Here is an 18623-nt window from a genome sequence, read left to right as displayed (position 1 = left end):
ATGGTCTTCTTGTTCAATGGACGGTAATCAACACAAAGTCGGTCCGTTCCATCCTTCTTCTTCACAAAAAGAACACCACAACCCCACAGAGAAGAACTAGGCCGGATGAGACCCATTTTCTCTTGAATATCGAGTTGCTTCTTTAGCTCCTTCAACTCTTCAGGTCCGAGCTTGTAAGGACGTTTGCACACAGGTTCCGTGCCGGGCTCAAGATCAATAACGAATTCAACTGGCCGGTGCGGAGGCATTCCTGGAAGCTCTTCTGGAAAGACGTCTTGATATTCGCAAACGACTGGAATTTACGAGATAGGATCCAGTTCACCCTTCTCATTGAGAAAAAACAGACGGATAGTATTATCCCGAGCAGCAAAAACAATTACATCCTCAGACGAATGAGTCAATTGAATCTGCCTGGCTGCATAATCAAGCTGAGCCTTGTGCTTAGAAAGCCAATCCATCCCGAGAATAAGATCAATATCCGAGTTACCAAGGATCATTGGAGAAGCCAGAAACTTGAAATCACCCACCGAGATAGAAATATCCGGAACCTCGTAGTTAGCAAGCAAACATCTACCCGGAGAGACAACTGCTAATGGCTTATGCATAACTTGAGAAAACCACCCATGCTTAGATGCAAAAGGTCTCGAGATAAAACAATGCGATGCACCAGTGTCAAAAAGAACTCTTGCGGGAATATCGTTAACAGGAAGGTTACCCATGATGACATCTGATGAATCCTCTGCCTGAGCTGCATTCACCATATTGACCTTGGCGTACTTGGGGTTATGCTTGACCACAGCTGTATTTGCCGATCTCACAGGAGGAGGAGGAGGAGGAAGACGCCTCTGGTTGAAAAACTTGTTGGCATAGTGACCCTTCTGTTGGCACTTGTTGCACGTGACTTCTGAAAGCGGACGGTGATACGGAGCACTCGATCTTGGAGGTTGAGACGAAGTATTGTTCTGAAAGCCAGGGTTGGGTGGGGGGAAGAACCACTGCCACTTTTGCTCTTCTGCTGATACGGCTGACGGAACGGAGGAGGAGGAAGCCAATACTTCTGCTGCTTGGCCACTTGGGTAGAGGAAGAAGGAGTAACATCTCTGACTCACTTCTTGGAAGCATCACACCTCAATTGAGCAGCCTCTTGCTTCAGTGCCATGTTGTAGAACTCATCGTATCTCAAGGGCTCAAAGAGAACAAGAGCTAGCTGAATTTCTTCTCTGAGACCACCCCTGAACTGGTATATCATGCTCTTCTCATCAGGTACGTCCTGCTTAGCAAAGCGGGCGAGCTTCTGAAACAACTTGTTGTAGTCATAGACAGACAAAGAGCCTTGCTTCAGGTTGCGGAATTCCTCACGCTTGCTTTCAACCACGCTCTGAGGAATATGATGAGCTCTGAAATCTTGACGGAATTCATCCCAAGTGATAACACGTCCACCTCTGGAATCCTTGTACTGTTGGAACCATTCTGCAGCTTGATCTTTGAGTTGGAAGGAAGCGAACTTGACAAAGTTCTCAGGCCTAACGTTACTGCACTCGAAATGCTTGCACAGATCCACAAGCCAATCGTCAGCATCGGTTGCCTCAACACAATTGCTGAAAGTCTTTGGCCCGTTAGCAAGGAACTGGTTGAGTGTAGCAGAATGATTCTGATTGTTTCCTTGGTTGCGCTCTTGAAGAATTTGCATGATCAGCTGTGTGTTTGCATTGGTTGCAGCCATCACAGCTTGCCATGCATCCGGAGGCGGTGGAGGTGGTGGCGGATCAGGATTCGGAGTCGTGCGCATTGGAGGAGCCATCCTGAAGAGGTTGACATCCATTAGCACATAGATAGACAAATATTGAAGCTGAATCCAATGGAATGAAAATTGCAACATATAGTCTTCACATCCGAACAAAATGAATGAATGCATTCCTCTTGAAATGGTCGCATATCCATAAATTGAGAAGCCACTTAGAATTTAGGTAGAGAAATAAATCAACAAGGTACGGATCAAGAATGAATAATCGGTAAGAAATTCCAATCTCAAACCAATATCCGTGGAAGAAGAACTAGAGCTACTAGAATTCCCACCTATGAAACTCACGAACCTTTCCGGTTATGCAATCAGGTGTTGGGGATACAGGGGAAGCATAATATCTCACCCAAATCTAGCAAATCCTACATCTAGCTGTATCCATCCTTCAACACATAACCGAGAAAAACTTTGGAAACCATCTACCTCAACCTTCGAAAAGCATCCGTTATACAAGTTATGGCGATACTCCCGAACTCCCGCCCCAGTACTGGGTGGCGTCGAGGTTATCTCACCAACGAACTGCATAAAAGAGATTTTCGATGTCGGCGTACTAAACTCAGGTATTCCAGAATTGCAACGATAAAATTATGACGACAACACCTTAGGGCTCAACTCCCCGGGACACTTCCACAAAACCCCTGACAGGAGGCACCAAGATAATGTTCTCGTCATAAAACCATCGGAACGATTCCAAGATACCCGCGTGATCCTAAAAAATAATTAGTGAAATTTGAGAAGAGAAGAGTTAAAACTCTACATCAGGATGCCTTACCAGAGCGATGAGGAGACTGGGAAGTAAAAAGAATTCCTAAACTCTCCGATATATAATTCCTAAATGACTCAAAACATTTTTCTAGACACAACTCGGCCGCTAAAACGATCAAGCAATGGGGCTCCTAAGGTCGGGGAAGGCTCTGATACCAACTTGTAACACCCTCGATGCGACTATATCTCCCACGTGTCGAGGCACGACTTAGAGGCATAATCGCATTGAAGGCATATGTCACAAGTTAGGCAATCTTCACAACATCCCATGTAATATAGATAATAAAAGGGGAGATAACATAGTTGGCTTACACTCGCCACGTCAATCAAGGTACATAAATAACATTACATCAACCAAACACTCATGGCCCGACTACGGTGCCAAAATAAAAGATAACCCAACATGCGACACGGTCCCGATCAACCCCAACTGGGCACCACTACTGATCATCAGGAAAGGAAACATAGTATCATTGAGAGTCCTCGTCGAACTCCCACTTGAGCTCAAGCGCGTCTCCTGGAGCGTAATCATCAGGCCCTGCATCTGGTGTAATAGTAATCTATGAGCCACAGGGACTCAGCAATCTCGCACCCTCGCGATCAAGACTATTTAATCTTATAGGTAAGGCAAGGTAAATATAAGTGGAGCTGCAGCAAGCGACGAGCAAAAATGGTGACTATCCTGTTCGCAAAAGAGAGCGAGAAGAGGAGGCAAAGCGCGAGCGGGAAACTAGAGAGCAACCTGCGCAAACATTACTCCAACACCGTGTCCACTTCCCGGGCTCCACCGAGAAGAGGCCATCACGGTAACACACTTAGTTGATTTATTTTAATTAAGTTAAGGTTCAAGTTATCTACAACCGGACATTAACAAATTCCCATCTGCCCATAACCGCGGGCACGGCTTTCGAAAGTTCAAATCCCTGCAGGGGAGTCCCAACTTAGCCCATGACAAGCTCTCACGGTCAACGAAGGAATAGACCTCCTCCCAAGACGTACCGATCAGACTCGGTATCTCGGTTCTTCAAGACACTTCGACAGGTTAAAACAAGACCAGCAACACCGCCCGAATGTGCCGACAAATCCCGATAGGAGCTGCACATATCTCTTTCTCAGGGCACACTCAGATTGTCTAAACTTCTGGTAGGCCAGCCCAGAGTTGCCCCTGGTAGCCACCGGCGGCTGACGAGTTGGACCAACACTCAGAGGAGCACTGGCCCGGGGGGGTTAAAAATAAGATGACCCTCGGGCTCCGGAAACCCAAGGGAAAAGAGGCTAGGTGGCAAATGGTAAAACCAAGGTTGGGCATTGCTGGAAAATCTTTAATCAAGGCGAACTATCAAGGGGTTCCCATTATAACCCAATCGCGTAAGGAACGCAAAATCCGGGAACATAACACCGATATGACGGAAACTAGGGCGGCAAGAGTGGAACAAAACACTAGGCGAGAGGCCGAGCCTTCCACCCTTTACCAAGTATATAGATGCATTAAGATAACAAGATAATATAATGATATCCCAACAAGTAAATAAATGTTCCAACAAGGAACGGCCTCCAATCTTCACCTGCAACTAGCAACGCTATAAGAGGGGCTGAGCAAAGCAGTAACAAAGCCAATCAACGGTTTGCTAGGACATGGTGGGTTAGCGGTTTGACATGGCAATTTGGGAGGCTTGAAGGCAAGTGGTAGGCATCGTAGCAATGGCATAGCAAAAGAGCAAGCAATCTAGCATAGCAAAGATAGTAGTGATTTCGAGGGTATGATCATCTTGCCTGCACAGTTGTCAGAGTTGACTGGATCCTCGAAAGCAAACTCAACGGGCTCCTCGTTAGCTAACTCGTCTCCCGGCTCTACCCAAACAAGACAAACAAGCAACAAGGACACAATCAACCACGTGCAAGCTCGAACAAAATGATGCAAAGATGATATGCTATGCGGGATGCGATGCGTGATGCATATGCAAGATTTGACAAGGAATGCATGAACCTGACCTCAACTTGGGAATCCAAGTGTGCCACTATAAAGATGAGATGAAATCTCTTGAAAACTATATAAAGAACGCCGGAATCGGAGTTACGGTTTGGAAATGGCAAGCGATTCAAATATGACCACGGTCTGCGATTTACAGCAAGTTGCCATCTAAATGCAATGAGATGAACGAGCTACAGCACCCAAACAGGACAACAAAATACATGGCAGGGATGCATTCAAGATTCTTAACAAAAGTCTAGCACTGAGCTACGGCCAATTCATCCATTAACAGGTTCAAACAAGCATGGCAAAAATGAATATGACAAAGAGATTTCAGACTTAGTGAAATCAACACTTGTCTGGAATTTCAGGTCAGGTAGCACTCTTCGGAGCAACAAAACTACATGCTACAGGACCTGAACATGGCAAAGTAAAGCATGGCATGGAGCTACTCAAAGAGCTTAACAAAAGTCCCTTAGTGACCTTGAGCCAAAAGGGATCAGAAAATACAATTGCAAGCATGTGAACATAGCAAAAACATAATCAGTTTTCAGACTTCGTGAAAACTGGCACATGCTGAAACATAACTCAAGTAGGCATTTTTACGAGCTCGATGCACTCACTACGTAGAAAGTCATGATAAGCTAAGCATACATCTAACAAGAACACACAAAATACAAGCTAGACATGGCAATAACAATAACATAGCATGCATGGATCAACTACAACATCATCGGCAAAATCGCTAACAAGTAGACAATCTGCCCAGATTCACAAAGTAGCAAAAGTAGAGCTCGATTGACTCAAGCTAGGGTGCTCCATAAATGCAAACAAAGACATGCATGGATAGAGAACTACAAGATTAATAAAACATCCTTACTGATCATCCTCAAAAGAGGCACGGATCACTAGGAAACAACATGAACATATGGCCATATGAGATAAACAGGTCAAGGACTTAATGGAAATGCTAAGTCCCTGAAATCAGAATTACCAAGTGCCTCACTTTGCAAGCTTGTGCTAGTCGCCACACACATCACAAAAATACATGGGTTGCACCTCTGGAAAGATGACAAAGCCCTTAACAAAACACATGTAGAGCTCATGGGCATATCATGCACACATTAATCATGGCAAAAATGACAAATATCTAAACGGAGTAGCAGATCTGACAAATATCTCAAGTAGCCCTCTTCTAACAGCATTTAGGGCATCAAGATGAACTCAAATGAAAATGATGCAATGGAATGAAATGATGTACTCTCTGAGGTGAACATTTTGATATGCTATATGCCAAAAACGGAGTTACGGATGCAAAGTTACGAGGCTATGAACATGAGGAAAAAAATTAGGGACTTGGGGGGGAAAACGGGGTCAACCCTAAAATTTGGATCTGGATCTGGGAACACGGTTCCCGAGGTTCGACCCCGTCCTCGCCGGAGTTCTTGCCGGACTTGCGTGGAGGAGGTCGGCGGCTTGCCGGACGACGAGGGAGACCGGAGAGGACGACGGGGTGACGCCGGCGAGGTACAGGATGGCCGGCGGGGTCGGCGGCTCGCGGTGGCCCGTGGCGGCGGAAGCCTGCGGCGGCGAGGCGCGCGGCGGAGCGGCAAGCTCCGGGCAGCCGGAGATGGCGGCGGCGGCGCCGGGCTGGAGGAGCCATCCGGCTCGGGCGGCGCGGAGGGAGGATGGCGGCGGGGGCGCGATGGGCCTCGGGGGCCCGACCTGGGCCTCCCGGGCCGACGGCGGGGAAGTGGGCGCGATGCCACTTGGCGCCCGCTGATTGGCCGGAGGTGGCGGCGGGATTTGTCCGGCGGCGGGGCGGACGTGTCCGGTGGCGGCGGGCAATTTTTTTTAGGGTTTGGGAGAGAGGAGATCCGCGAATTTCGGGAGGGGGCTTTAAATAGAGGTAGAGGGAGCTAGGAGAGTCCAAATAAGGTGCGGTTTGCGGCCACGCGATCGTGATCGAACGCTATAGATGATGGAGAAGGTTTTGGTGGGTTTTGGGGCCAAATTGGAGGGGTGTTGGGCTGCAACACACATGAGACCTTTTCGGTCCCTCGGTTAACCGTTGGAGTATCAAACGAAGTCCAAATGGCACAAAACTTGATAGGCGGTATACCGGTAGTAAACCAAGGCCGCTTGGCAAGTCTCAGTCCAATCCGGAAATGTTTAATCCCCACACATGAAAGAAAGGTAGAAATGGCCACCAGAGGAGAACGAAGCGCCGGAATGCAAAACGGACAACGGGGAAAATGCTCGAATGCATGAGACGAACACGTATGCAAATGCAATGCACATGATGACATGATATGATATGCATGACAACGACAACAACACATGGGGACAAAGACCCAAACCCAAGAAAATAAAATAACTTAACGCCAGAAACGGCAAGAGTTGGAGTACAAATTGGGAAAGTTACATCCGGGATGTTACAGTGGTGAACCCTTCCGTCGTTGGAGCAGCTGAGCTGGGGTGGAACACAGCGCCGCAGGAGCGGGACAAACCACACAAGGTTTTCTTTGACACATATCTATAACAGAAGTAATTGAGTAAGGGCTTGTTTGAATTTGAGGATTCTAACAATGCAGGGATAGGAAATAGACAGGAATAGGATAGGAATGCACGTGCAGAACAAAGAATTTAAAAACACAGGATTTCTGCCAATCTGGGTGTTTGATTCACAACAATTGGAAGATCACAGGATGCAAAAAAAGCATGGTGAGATTAAATCAAACCACAAGAAAATGTACGGTTATAATGCTATTATGCTACTATCTCTTAGTCTTGTGCTTGATGAATAGGAATATGAAAAGGAGGAGAAGTGGAAATTAGAATTCCTACGGTTTTTCTTTCAAGGAGACACTAAAGGAACAAATCCTACAGTTTTCCTTTGCTCCATTCCTTTGCACCAAATACATGAAAAGTAGTACCATAGGAAACTTTCCAATTCCGATGTTTTTCATTCACTTTTCCTTTCAAGCACTGGCGATTCTAGTAGGCTGGCTTGAGCAAGGAAAATCCTACACTAAAAAATGTTTTTGTGCTACTTCTATTACTTTGGACCCAGGCCACTGCCATACTAGCTCAACTCCCAGGCCCATCGACAAATGCACAGCTCAAACGCGCAAAGATAAATAATGATGGCGTTCAAGAGAGTCCATCACGGATAGCTAAGTTGCCTGGTACCTCACTGCTTTTCATATAGTAGGATAAAATAATCGTATTTCCCGTTACTACGAGTGCTTAGTGGACAATATATATAACATGTAGAGTAAAAAAGAGATGCAACAAGTGTACAACCTCTTTGGCGAAGCCATGTCGATCTCAGCGTGATTGGGTTGGCCGGTGAGGATGCTCTGGCTGACTTGGCTGTCGGAGGAGGGGAAGAAGATCTTAGGCATCTGGAGATGGAGCTCGAGGTACTGCTTCGCTGTGGTGGAGGGTTTCGTCGTTGGAGCAGCTCGGGTGAGTTGTACGACGCCAAGGCTGAAGCAGGACAAGAGAGACAATGAACAACGTTAACCTGAGTGGAATTCTAATAGCATCTCCAATACATGACGTAAAATACATAGACACAAAGTGCTAGATGTAAAATACATCAGCCGCTCATCTCTGAACTTAACTGTCGAAACTGAATTTAACTATCGAAACTGAACTTAACTGTCGAAACTGAACTTAACTGTCGAAACTGAATTTTGCTGTCGAAACTGAATTTTGCTGTCGAAACTGAACGCACTAGCAAGGTGAGGCTACACGTCGGTCGACTGACTTTTTCATCTCTGGTCAGTCGATTTTGCAGCCGTTGGATACGGAATCAAGGGCCTGTGGTTCATCTTCAACCTCCACCTCCCTGAGCCGGCCAAACAGCAGCCCCCCGCCGCCCGTGGCAGGCGGTGCGCCGCCCCGCCAGCCCTGGAAACACTCCCCACTGCCGGTCCACCGCCGCCCCGGCCATCCCTCTAGGCCCCCCTGTGTCGAGCTTTTTCTCCGGCGATCCCCACGCCACCGCCCCGCCAATGCCCCGCCACCGCCAACGACCACCGCCCCCATCCTAAACCCTAAGATAGATAGTGGGGTACCTCTCCGGCGAGCCCCCCTCCCCACTGCAGCTGGTTCTTCCTTCACCTCGGCGGCATCGGAGTGAAGTGTAGCTAAATCAGAGCAGCATCGCAAGCAAGAGAAAGAGCGAGAGCAGCAGCAAGAGCAAGAGCAATAGCAAGAGAAGACCAGGCAGGGGACCGAGAGCAAGAGCAGAGCAGCAGCGCGAGCGAGAGCTAAAGCAGCAGCAGGTCCCTACTGATGTGGACGTCACCGCAGAGGGAGTGACGTCGTGGAGGAAGTGGCCGGCGACGCCGTCGTGGATGGAGCCGCGCCGTGTCGGCTCGGGACCGAGCACCGGCAGCACCGTGAGATCGAATCAAGAAGAAAATGCGGCGATTAGTGTACACCCTCTTTGGTGGAGCCGATTAGGCCACAGCTTCATCCGAGGAAACGGTGATGATGATGCTCTTCCGGTGGTGCAGGTGAAGACGGCGGTGTGGGAATGGAGATGGCGCGAAAGACGAGGGGAACGTCGGGGCAGCTCCTTGGAGGTGGAGGACGGTGTGGCTGAACCGGCGGGACGATGAGATCGACGATGGATCCTCATCCGGTACGGTGGATGAGGGACATCGAGGTGTTGCTGTGGATGACGTCGTCAGGGAAGAGGCTCCGGCTGGGTGGCGAACGGAGCAGGGTGTGGGGTTTCGTCGCGGGTTTTCACGACCTCGGTGTACGAATGGGTGGGCGGATGGGATGGCAGTGGGGAACCATGGCTTAGAGACGCGCTTGTCCGAAATGTGGGGTAAGTTACGAAAGTACCCCCACCGATTTGAGGCGGTTCTTTTGGTTCAGGGGTACCACGGGCATTTCGCGTGTCGGGATTTCACAGGAGGTGGGAGTTTTCGCGCGTGTTGTAATTTCGGAATAGCAAGGCGCGAGTTGAGATGGAGGGAGTTGTCGGAGCACAACGAGACAAAGATATATCTTAAATATTTTGGGCTAACAAGGCGCGGGTTGAAGAGGCGGGAGTTTCGCAGCACGATAGACAGAGACGCTAGCTTGAATTTTCGGCATAACAAGGCGCGGCTTGAAATTTCGGAAGAACAAGCTTAACGTGTACCCAAAAAAACAATTTGCACCTCAACACGCACAACACACACACACAAACACCATTTAGACTAGAGTAAGGTACACGTGCATTGCACGCATGAGATTTGGCAACCAAATTATGAATAAATACCACATTATAGCATGCAAGATTTGAGTCATATATGCATGATGTAGATGTTCGTTTAATTCTTATAGTTCATTTCATTCAAAATCATCTAGTTTTTATAAGAAAGCTAATCTATTTTAAGATTCATGAAATTGTGCGTCGTAAGACATAAAGTAAAAACAAATAATGGCAAATCATGTAGAAAAACATTTGGGCAATTCTGATACGGAAGATTCTAGAACAAATAAGAAGTGCTTGTGTTTTGATGTTTGTGCATTATGCTTAAGTTCAACCATGGAGTCTTCTAGATTATACATGTGGCGAAATCTGGTGGAATCTAGATGATATCCAACGGCCAGTAGTGCTCAAATTTGCCATCTTTGGACCATCGGATTCACCTCATCCAATGACCATCTTTCAAAGTTAAAGTTACCCGCACACAATATAAAAAATATATATAATATAATATATATAGGGGTATAGATATAGATATGTGATGCAAAAGTCGCCCCATCATCTCCAATTAGAATAGTGTGTCCATGCATGGATGCGACGTGGCCAAATGATGTCTGCCATCGGTATCTCAAATTCAAATCAGTCTGACCTTGTTCGATGTGTATATATTACAACATGCTCGTTTCCAAACCACATCGCACAGATCTCCGTTATATTCATGCATGCATGGGTTTCAAACATCAGGATCTCTTATTCAAATATTTGAATTCAACTTTACATTGATTGTGACCTCACCTATTCAGCTATTCTTTTACACCCACACGGTAGTCTTCTCTTTATAATTGTACCACTAACTTTCTCTCGTGCATGCATGCACACACACTACCAGTCGGCATTATCCATCGCACACATGCAATCTTTTTCTTCAGGTCGGTCTCCCATGAAGGCACACACCAACACACATCCCCCTCTCCATCATATCGGGCATTCTTTATCTCTCACGCGTGCATGCGCAATGATCGATGTTCCTCTATGTATGTGTGTATATAGCTAGGTCTTTCATAGTTTTCCACACAAACCGATCAATCGATATATCCAGTGAGGTCTCACCCTATTTCCCACGTCCACATCGATCAATCTATACCTCTCTATATACGATTAACATATATAGCTAATACACCCACATTAATTATGTATCCAACGTCCCCCTCTCATCATCCATGCCTTCCGCTTCATCTCTCAGACGCGTGCACAATGGCGAAGACAGGGGGTAGTAAGGGCCCTGCCCCTCCCCCCTAACATCACTATATATCAAGGCTAATATGAATGTGATCATTAGACAATTGCTGCTAAAAATGGTTTAAGTTCATGAATTGACCCTCCTCGTAAAGGATTAGCAATGCTTGGCCCCCTAGCTCAATTATTTTTCATGGCTTCGCCACTGCGCGCATCAGCGCACGTGTTCGCCCTCTCTCTCTGAATATCAATCTCGCACTTGTGCATTCCTTCATAGTCTCCCTCCACTCGGCCCCTCGCACCATCTTCTAGCCCCCCACCAGATTTTGCCACATGTACAATCTAGCAGACTCCATGGTTGAACTTAAGCATAATGCACAAACCTCAAAACAACAGTGGTTCTCTTTTGTTCTAGAATCTTCCGTATCATAACTGCCCAAACTTTTTTCTAGTTGAATTGCCATTGTTTGTTTTTACTTTATGCTTTACAACGCACAATTCCATGAATCATAAAATAGATTAAGGGCTTCTTTGATTCAAAGGATTCTCAAAGGAATTTTGGAGGATTCTAATCATTAGGAATTTTTCCTATCTTGGTTGTTTGATTCGTAGGATTGTAAACCATAGGAATTTTTCCATATGATTCATTTGCACTAGATTTCATAGGAAACATCCCATCCACTCAAACCTCTTTGAAAGAATTCTGCGTTTTTTCTATGCACAATCAAACACTCATACAATCCTGTAGGATTCAAGACGACATTCCACTATAATCCCATGTTTTTCCTATTCCCGCGCTCTTAGCTTTTTTATAAAAACTAATTGATTTTGAATGAGATGAACTATAAGAATTAAACGAAGGGCTACATCAGGCATATATGACTCAGAGCTTACATGCTATAGTGTGGTATTTATTCATAATTTGGTTGCAAAATCTGATGCATGCAATGCACGTGTACCTTACTAGTACTTCGAGTATGTGCAAAACACGTAAATTAGAATACCAATGGCACGCTACACAGTGTCTCTCTTACCGTTCATGAAGCCACGTGGCACATGTGTAGGCGTTGTCGCGACCTCCTTGCGTGGATTGATCACAGTGACGTGCTGCTGGTTCCCGAAGAATGTACTTGTCCTCCCTGAGCCATACTGGCGGTACATGCATGAAGCGAAGATGTGCACACACGCCATGCACGCACACGCGGGTACACGGGCGGACGCAATTTTGTACCAAGATCCACCCCATGTGATAATTTGACGCGTGTAAAGTCGTTCACTTCATTGATGGTCAATTAATACAGCGCATGCAAATTGAGTGGACGTGAGGGCGGAAGAAAGACATTATTACTCTACTGCGCGCATGCGAGTAGTTAAATCGTGGGTTGCTAGTAGTACTTCCATTGGTCTCCTTCGTATTTTGTGCCAATTTTTGACAGTAACATAATATTTACGCATTTGAGCAATGTAGTACTTGAAATTTATGTTCCGCTAAACTCATCGGGGGCCGTTTTGGGCCTCGAAACCAAAACCATCAATTAATCTTTACCTTGTTCCCATCGCATTCGAAAGCCTGCTCACACCTACTAGTAGTACGTACCAAACCTGAATGTGTTCCCACTATGCAGGTATTAGTACTAGTGCTAGTACTTAGGTTATAAAAAGGGGAACTACCTAACCGAAAATCACTCTACATTTCCTCCTCATAAGTGCTTCTTCTTCGTCCATCGTTGCCATGGCCGGTGAGCAGAGCTCTAGGTCGAGAACTACTCGTAACAAGGGAGCGGCAACCAAGGCTGCAGAAAAAAAAAGAGGGCTCACCGCCACGCAGAGACCTCGAAAGATCTCTCATGGGCAGGCGATGGCTCCCAGGAGCGCCCTAGCCGCGGAGGCGAACATGCCGAGCCGGCGGAGTTGGAGTCGTTATCCCTCGACGGCATGCCCGATCAGCTCAATAAGCAGAAGAAGTTCATACAAGGCTTGATGGAGTTGCTGAAGGAGAGCCTCGACGACATGCCCGCTGAGCTCAATCAGCAGGGGGAGTTGACCGCCGGCTTGGTGATGCTGCTGAAGAAGAGCATTGCCTCGGAGAAGAAGGCGACCGGCGAAATCCTGCGACTTCGGGAGGACAATGCAAAGCTCTGCCACGAGATCGACCATCGAGCACTCAGCTGCTGTCAAGATACGTAATATGGCCGTGGAACAGATGATGAAGGCTCACGTCGAGAAATGCCGCGTCATGGACACAATGATGAAGATGGCGGAGGAGACACGCAAGGAGATGGAGGTCGTGGAGACGATGAAGAAGCAGTTACGACTCCGCGGCGAATTAGATCATTTGGGGTGATAATCTTCCTTCTTCTTTTGCTCCTGTGTTTCATCTTTTGCTTCGAGTGTTTCGCTGCACGTGTCACGTTCTCTGCGAGGCATGAATAGAACAATGTTTTTTGAGGGAATGAATAGAACAATGCTAACAATGAGATGACTAGCAAATTAGATCATTTTTTATCGCCATATGGCACTGGGCTACCGTGTTTCGTGCTCCTCCGTCGCAGTACTACTCCAGTGGAAAACTTGAGTATACCGCACGGTTCTTTGCTCCTCCTCGATCAGGTCATCGGCACATTTATACGAGCAGTCAAATCACAAGGCCTCGCCTTCCAGTAGTAATGAGCCATCAAATCACAAAGGCCCTCGCCTCTTGTGAAACCGACCAAGCTAGACTGCCCCGCCCTCTAGCCTTTTAAAAAATGTATACTTTTGTACAGCAGTAGTATCGATGCATTGTGCCATGGAGAAAAACTTGAAATTAAAAAAAAGGTGGTGCGTATAGAGCACTCGTCGCCAAATTATGCATATAGTACTATTAAAAAGGCTAGTCACAATAATGGTGTCCAGCACAACCCACCCCTCAAATAAAACTAAGAGGGTGCTTGGATACGTTTTAGTCCCATGACTAAAAGTAGTGGGACTAAAACATGCTGGCCTCACCCATGCTTGGATCCAAATACTAAAAAGGCTAAAATCAAGTTAATGAGCATTTATTATCCTCCAAGCCCTCCAATCCAGAACTCGCATGTGTTAAAGGAGAGGAGTTAAATGAGTAGAGAGAGGACTAATCCACATTTTAGTAGGGGTACCCCTAACTAAAAAAAATTAGTCTCAAGACTAGTTTTAGCCCCTCTTTAGTCAGGGGTGCTTGGAACTTTAGCTCTTAAAGAGACTATTTTTAGTCAGACTAAAATAAGTCCCTTGGATCCAAGCACCCTCTAAGCATCCTAAAATTCTTTGACAAAACTAAGCACCCTGAAATTCTTTGACAACTAAACTGCTGGCTATATGATGTTGGCCATATATATTGTACGTATATAATGTGAAGAAACGAGTGGTAGTACTATACCAACTAAAAGATGAAATGTAAGAAATACTAGTATGTATGTACTGAAGAGTTAAAGTAATGAAAAGAAACGTAACATAGTTTTGCTGGGGGCTCAGCACAACACACCCCTCAAATTAAATTAAGCACACCTGAAATTAAACTTTGCAACTATTCCGGTAGACACTGCATTAGAACCACCATGAGCAACAACACTGCCACCTTACTCGGAGTCCTCGTCCACGTCCTCGACTTCGTCCTTGTCCCTGTTCCTCTTTGCCGATACTTCTTTGCTTGAACCACACACTTGGCTGTTGCTCTTCATCCAACCCTTGTAGATATTGAAGCAAAGGTAGCCATCCATTGTAGCATAGTGGATGTGGTCTATATCTAGTAAATTCCGCTGCCATGCATGACGATGAAATGTGTAATGAGGTTTCTCCAGTTTACCGTACGAAGGATGAACCATGGCTCCTGCCAGGGTCAGCATTGAAGGCTGATGAGAGGACACCAGCCGATTCTTCTGGAGGTCGAAGGTGTTGCCTACAACGAGGCCTATCCGATGCAGGACTTCTTTGTCGTTACCAAAGTCTACAGTAACGAATTTGACTAGGTTTATCTCAAGGAAGTCCTTAAAATCCTGGCACTCAATGTCGGCATGGCATATGTGGTAGACCAAGCATAAGTCATGCATGCAAACCTGGATCACGGTGGGCTTCTTCCTCTCTTCGTCCTTTAGATCCTTCTCTCGTCCCAGGACTTTGGTGTACTCAACATGTAGCCCAGCGACCCACTCATCACCTGAGTCTTCGAACATGCGTCTGAAGCGAGAAAGGCATCCTTTCCCCATCGCGCAAGAATGGGTGTAGATGACGTCGAACTCATCGCCGGTGATGGTTCTAACCTTGTACTCACCGCCGATCGTGGAGACTTGGGACGCGATGGATTTGGGAGGAGGGTTAGGATTAGTGGAATTGCCGTAATGTGAATGGATGGGACGACTAGGAGCGAACCGCTGTAGTATTAAAGGACGTGCGGGGACGAGTAGGAGCGAACTGCCAGCGTGCGAACGGCAGGGATTCCGATGATACGGGCTTCCGAGAGCCCTTGGATCTGAGATCGAACGGTTGCATGGCGTGATTCTAGACCTATGGGTGAATATCCTATCCTGGAGGGTTATTCTGCAAATTTTCAGCAACTTAGCATGCGACCGTTGTCTATAAGGTTCTTTAACTTTTTCGATAGAAATATTAAATTTCTGGTTTACAGAGTTAATTTCCTTTTGTAGATCTTTCTCTAATTCTTCGATTGCTCCTTTTTTCTTTAATAAATTTGGGAATCCAATATGGATTATGACGTGGATCGTAACGATTTCTTTTTGGATAATCCAAGGGCTGCTAGCAGCCCGTATCATGGTCGCGCCTACCACGACCGTCGCGTCGCTCGCGCGGTCGCGCCCTTGGAGATTTAACACGGTGCGTTAGGCTATCTGATGTTGGCATGTCATACATAGTCATCACTTAGTCACTCATACTACAACAAGGTTGGCTATAAGTGTATTTTTTTTACTCCTCTCTATCTCTTTCTTCGTACTCAAGGAAGAAACAGTGCTAAGCACTTGTATTTATTGCATTTGCCAAGGAGTGACCTCTTCCAATGAAATGGTGTTGCTAAGTTTGCTTCATTTAATTAGATATAGACTCAAATTTGTCTTTTCACCTAGGTACACGCGCTTAGCACCGTTTCTCCCTTGGGTCACCAAACTAGTCTCTCTCTTCTTGATTAACTTGCCACATCAGACTTTATGCTTATGTGGCAAGCTTAAGCACCTGTAGGAGCAAGTAAAGTAAGTACAATAGTGCGCTTTACATGGCATTTTTGCATATGTGGAGGAAAGAGAGGCAAGGAAAAAGTGGAGAAGTGGGCTCTCATGCAAGAGCCAGCCTCTACTACATGGTGGAGCATTGGGAGAGGCACCTGTATGGAGGTGGTCAGGAATCTGGGAGACTCATGCCGGTCGTAGCACCGCAGTTAAAATGATAATAGCAAGTCAAATCACGGGGCCCCACCTGTCCAGCAGTAACTCGCTGTCAAATCACACAGCCCTACGTTTGCAGCAACCTACTCCCTCGTCTTCTCGCGTCTCTGTCGAATCGACTAGGCGGAACTGCCCCGCCGCCTACCGCGCAGGAAAAGCCCCGCCCTCGACTTTTAAATAGTATATAGTATACTAATTTTGTATCCATGGATTGCGCTCGCGCCATGGAGCAAAGCGTCTAGAAAACATAGGAGAGACGGTGGTCTTGCAATAGAGAAGAGGGAGAGGCGAGACGGTGGTTTTGGAATGGAGATGATGGAGAGGAGAGGAGGTGGTTTTGCAATGGAGAAGAGGGAGAGGAGCGTGCGGCAGCGATTTAGGATTGGACGAGAGGGCCGGCGCGCTCTGACTGGATCAAAATCAAAATCAATTTACCCTTCAATTAAGAAAGCGACCCCACATTAACTAGTCTCCCTTTTATTTTGGGTCATAATTGACCATGATTTTCGCACATAAAATATATGTTATATGTTGTATACAAGGCCACTATCAAAATTATAATTTGCAACTATACAAGGCCACTAACATTAATCGAGGCAAAATTGATGGCGTTTGCCTCGTACTAGCACCCGAGGACATTAATATCCCGTGTGTGCATGCGGGAGTGAGAAGGTTAGCTTGCATTCCCAACATTAATCAACCAATGAGGAGTAAGAGGGTTGGCTTGTTGTGCTTGGGAGAGAAAAACCACATTAATTAACACGACAACAAGGTGACAAGCTAGCTTGCAACATTGACTTAAACATAGCATTGATTTTTACCTTGGTACCTGTAATATGAGTTTGTGGCCTTGTATACAAAAATGGAGGGAGTATAATTTGAAAGTACATTCAGATACGAACCAAACGATACAATTTTTGGTGACATGCATTCACATTTTGCTTGTCAAATACAGTACGTGGTCAAACTTTGACCCAAAATACGCGAAACAACAAAAAAATACTTCCAAGACTAGCGTCGCTCTTTCGCTCTTCTCCTCTTAAACCACCGCTGCTCCTCTCCTGTTCCAATCTAAATGCAGCGCCGCTCCTCTCCTCTTCCATTTCAAAACCACCGCCCCTCCTCTCATGTTCTAGTCCAAAACCAGCATTGCTCCTCTCCCGTTCTAATCCAAAACCAGTGCTGCTCCTCTCCTCTTCAATTCAAAAACCACCGCCGGCGAGTGAAGGTGCTGTGGAGAAGTAGATCGATGGAGGAGTACAACCGATACGTGAGGATCGCAGACGGCGACCCTGTGAAGCTAGCTAGGATGTTGGAGATACAGTCTTGGTTTGACAACAAGGACCAACTAGCGGCGAAGGCGACATCCATGGCCAAATATCTGCAACAGAGCGAAAAGGAGGCGATACTCTCGGAGGGAGTCGCGCCGGATTACATAGAGCTGCTCCTTTGGGCCATGGAGCAAACAGATTCACTGAATCCGATCGTGAGGGAGCGGTGGTGGGAGTATCGATCCTAGATGGAGCATCCACCAGAGATTGAAGGATCGAGCATCTATAGGGTGCCGTTTGTGAGGGTGTCCTGCCAGAGCGAGCTGGTGGAGTCTTCGTCGACCGAACCCAACTGCAAGAGGAGAAAAGCAGTTGGCCCGATGACGCTTCCCCGCCATTGTCTCCCTCGCTGTTCACATCATCTCACGGGGTGGCTGTCTGCCGCCGAGGAATAGGAGGGGGCTGCCCCCCCCCCAGCCCAATAGTCGGGCAGGATGTGAATTGTCAGGAGGAGCTTAGGATTGTCAGTATTTGCAGGTTGTGAATTGTGTTTTGTGTTGTGTATTTTAAGAGTACTTTCAGATATGAATGTCTTTTGAATTTCAGATTTGCACTATTGAGCATATGAAGTATTTTATGAATTCTAGATATCTATTTTTAGCACTTAAAAAATGTAGTTTCATAGGAGTATAAAAGTGCAGACAATGTGATTCTCAGAGAAGAAACTGCAAGTTTCAGTTTCATATAAGAAACTGCAAGTTCAGTTTCAGATAAGAAACTGCAACTTTCAGAGGCAGAGCATTTATATTAACACGGCCTTTTCAAACAGGGTTAACATCATGTTGGAAGTTTTATTCATGGTCGAAAATGGAACTACCAGCCAGTTAACATCATGCTGATCAACATTCATGCATAGCACATCTTCATATGATGCACAGTCAAAATGCCC

This window comes from Triticum urartu, chromosome 1A (genome assembly GCF_056163025.1).
Source record: "Triticum urartu cultivar PI428250 chromosome 1A, HENAU_Tu73, whole genome shotgun sequence".
Taxonomy (NCBI): Eukaryota; Viridiplantae; Streptophyta; class Magnoliopsida; order Poales; family Poaceae; genus Triticum; species Triticum urartu.
This window is presented reverse-complemented; position numbering follows the sequence as displayed.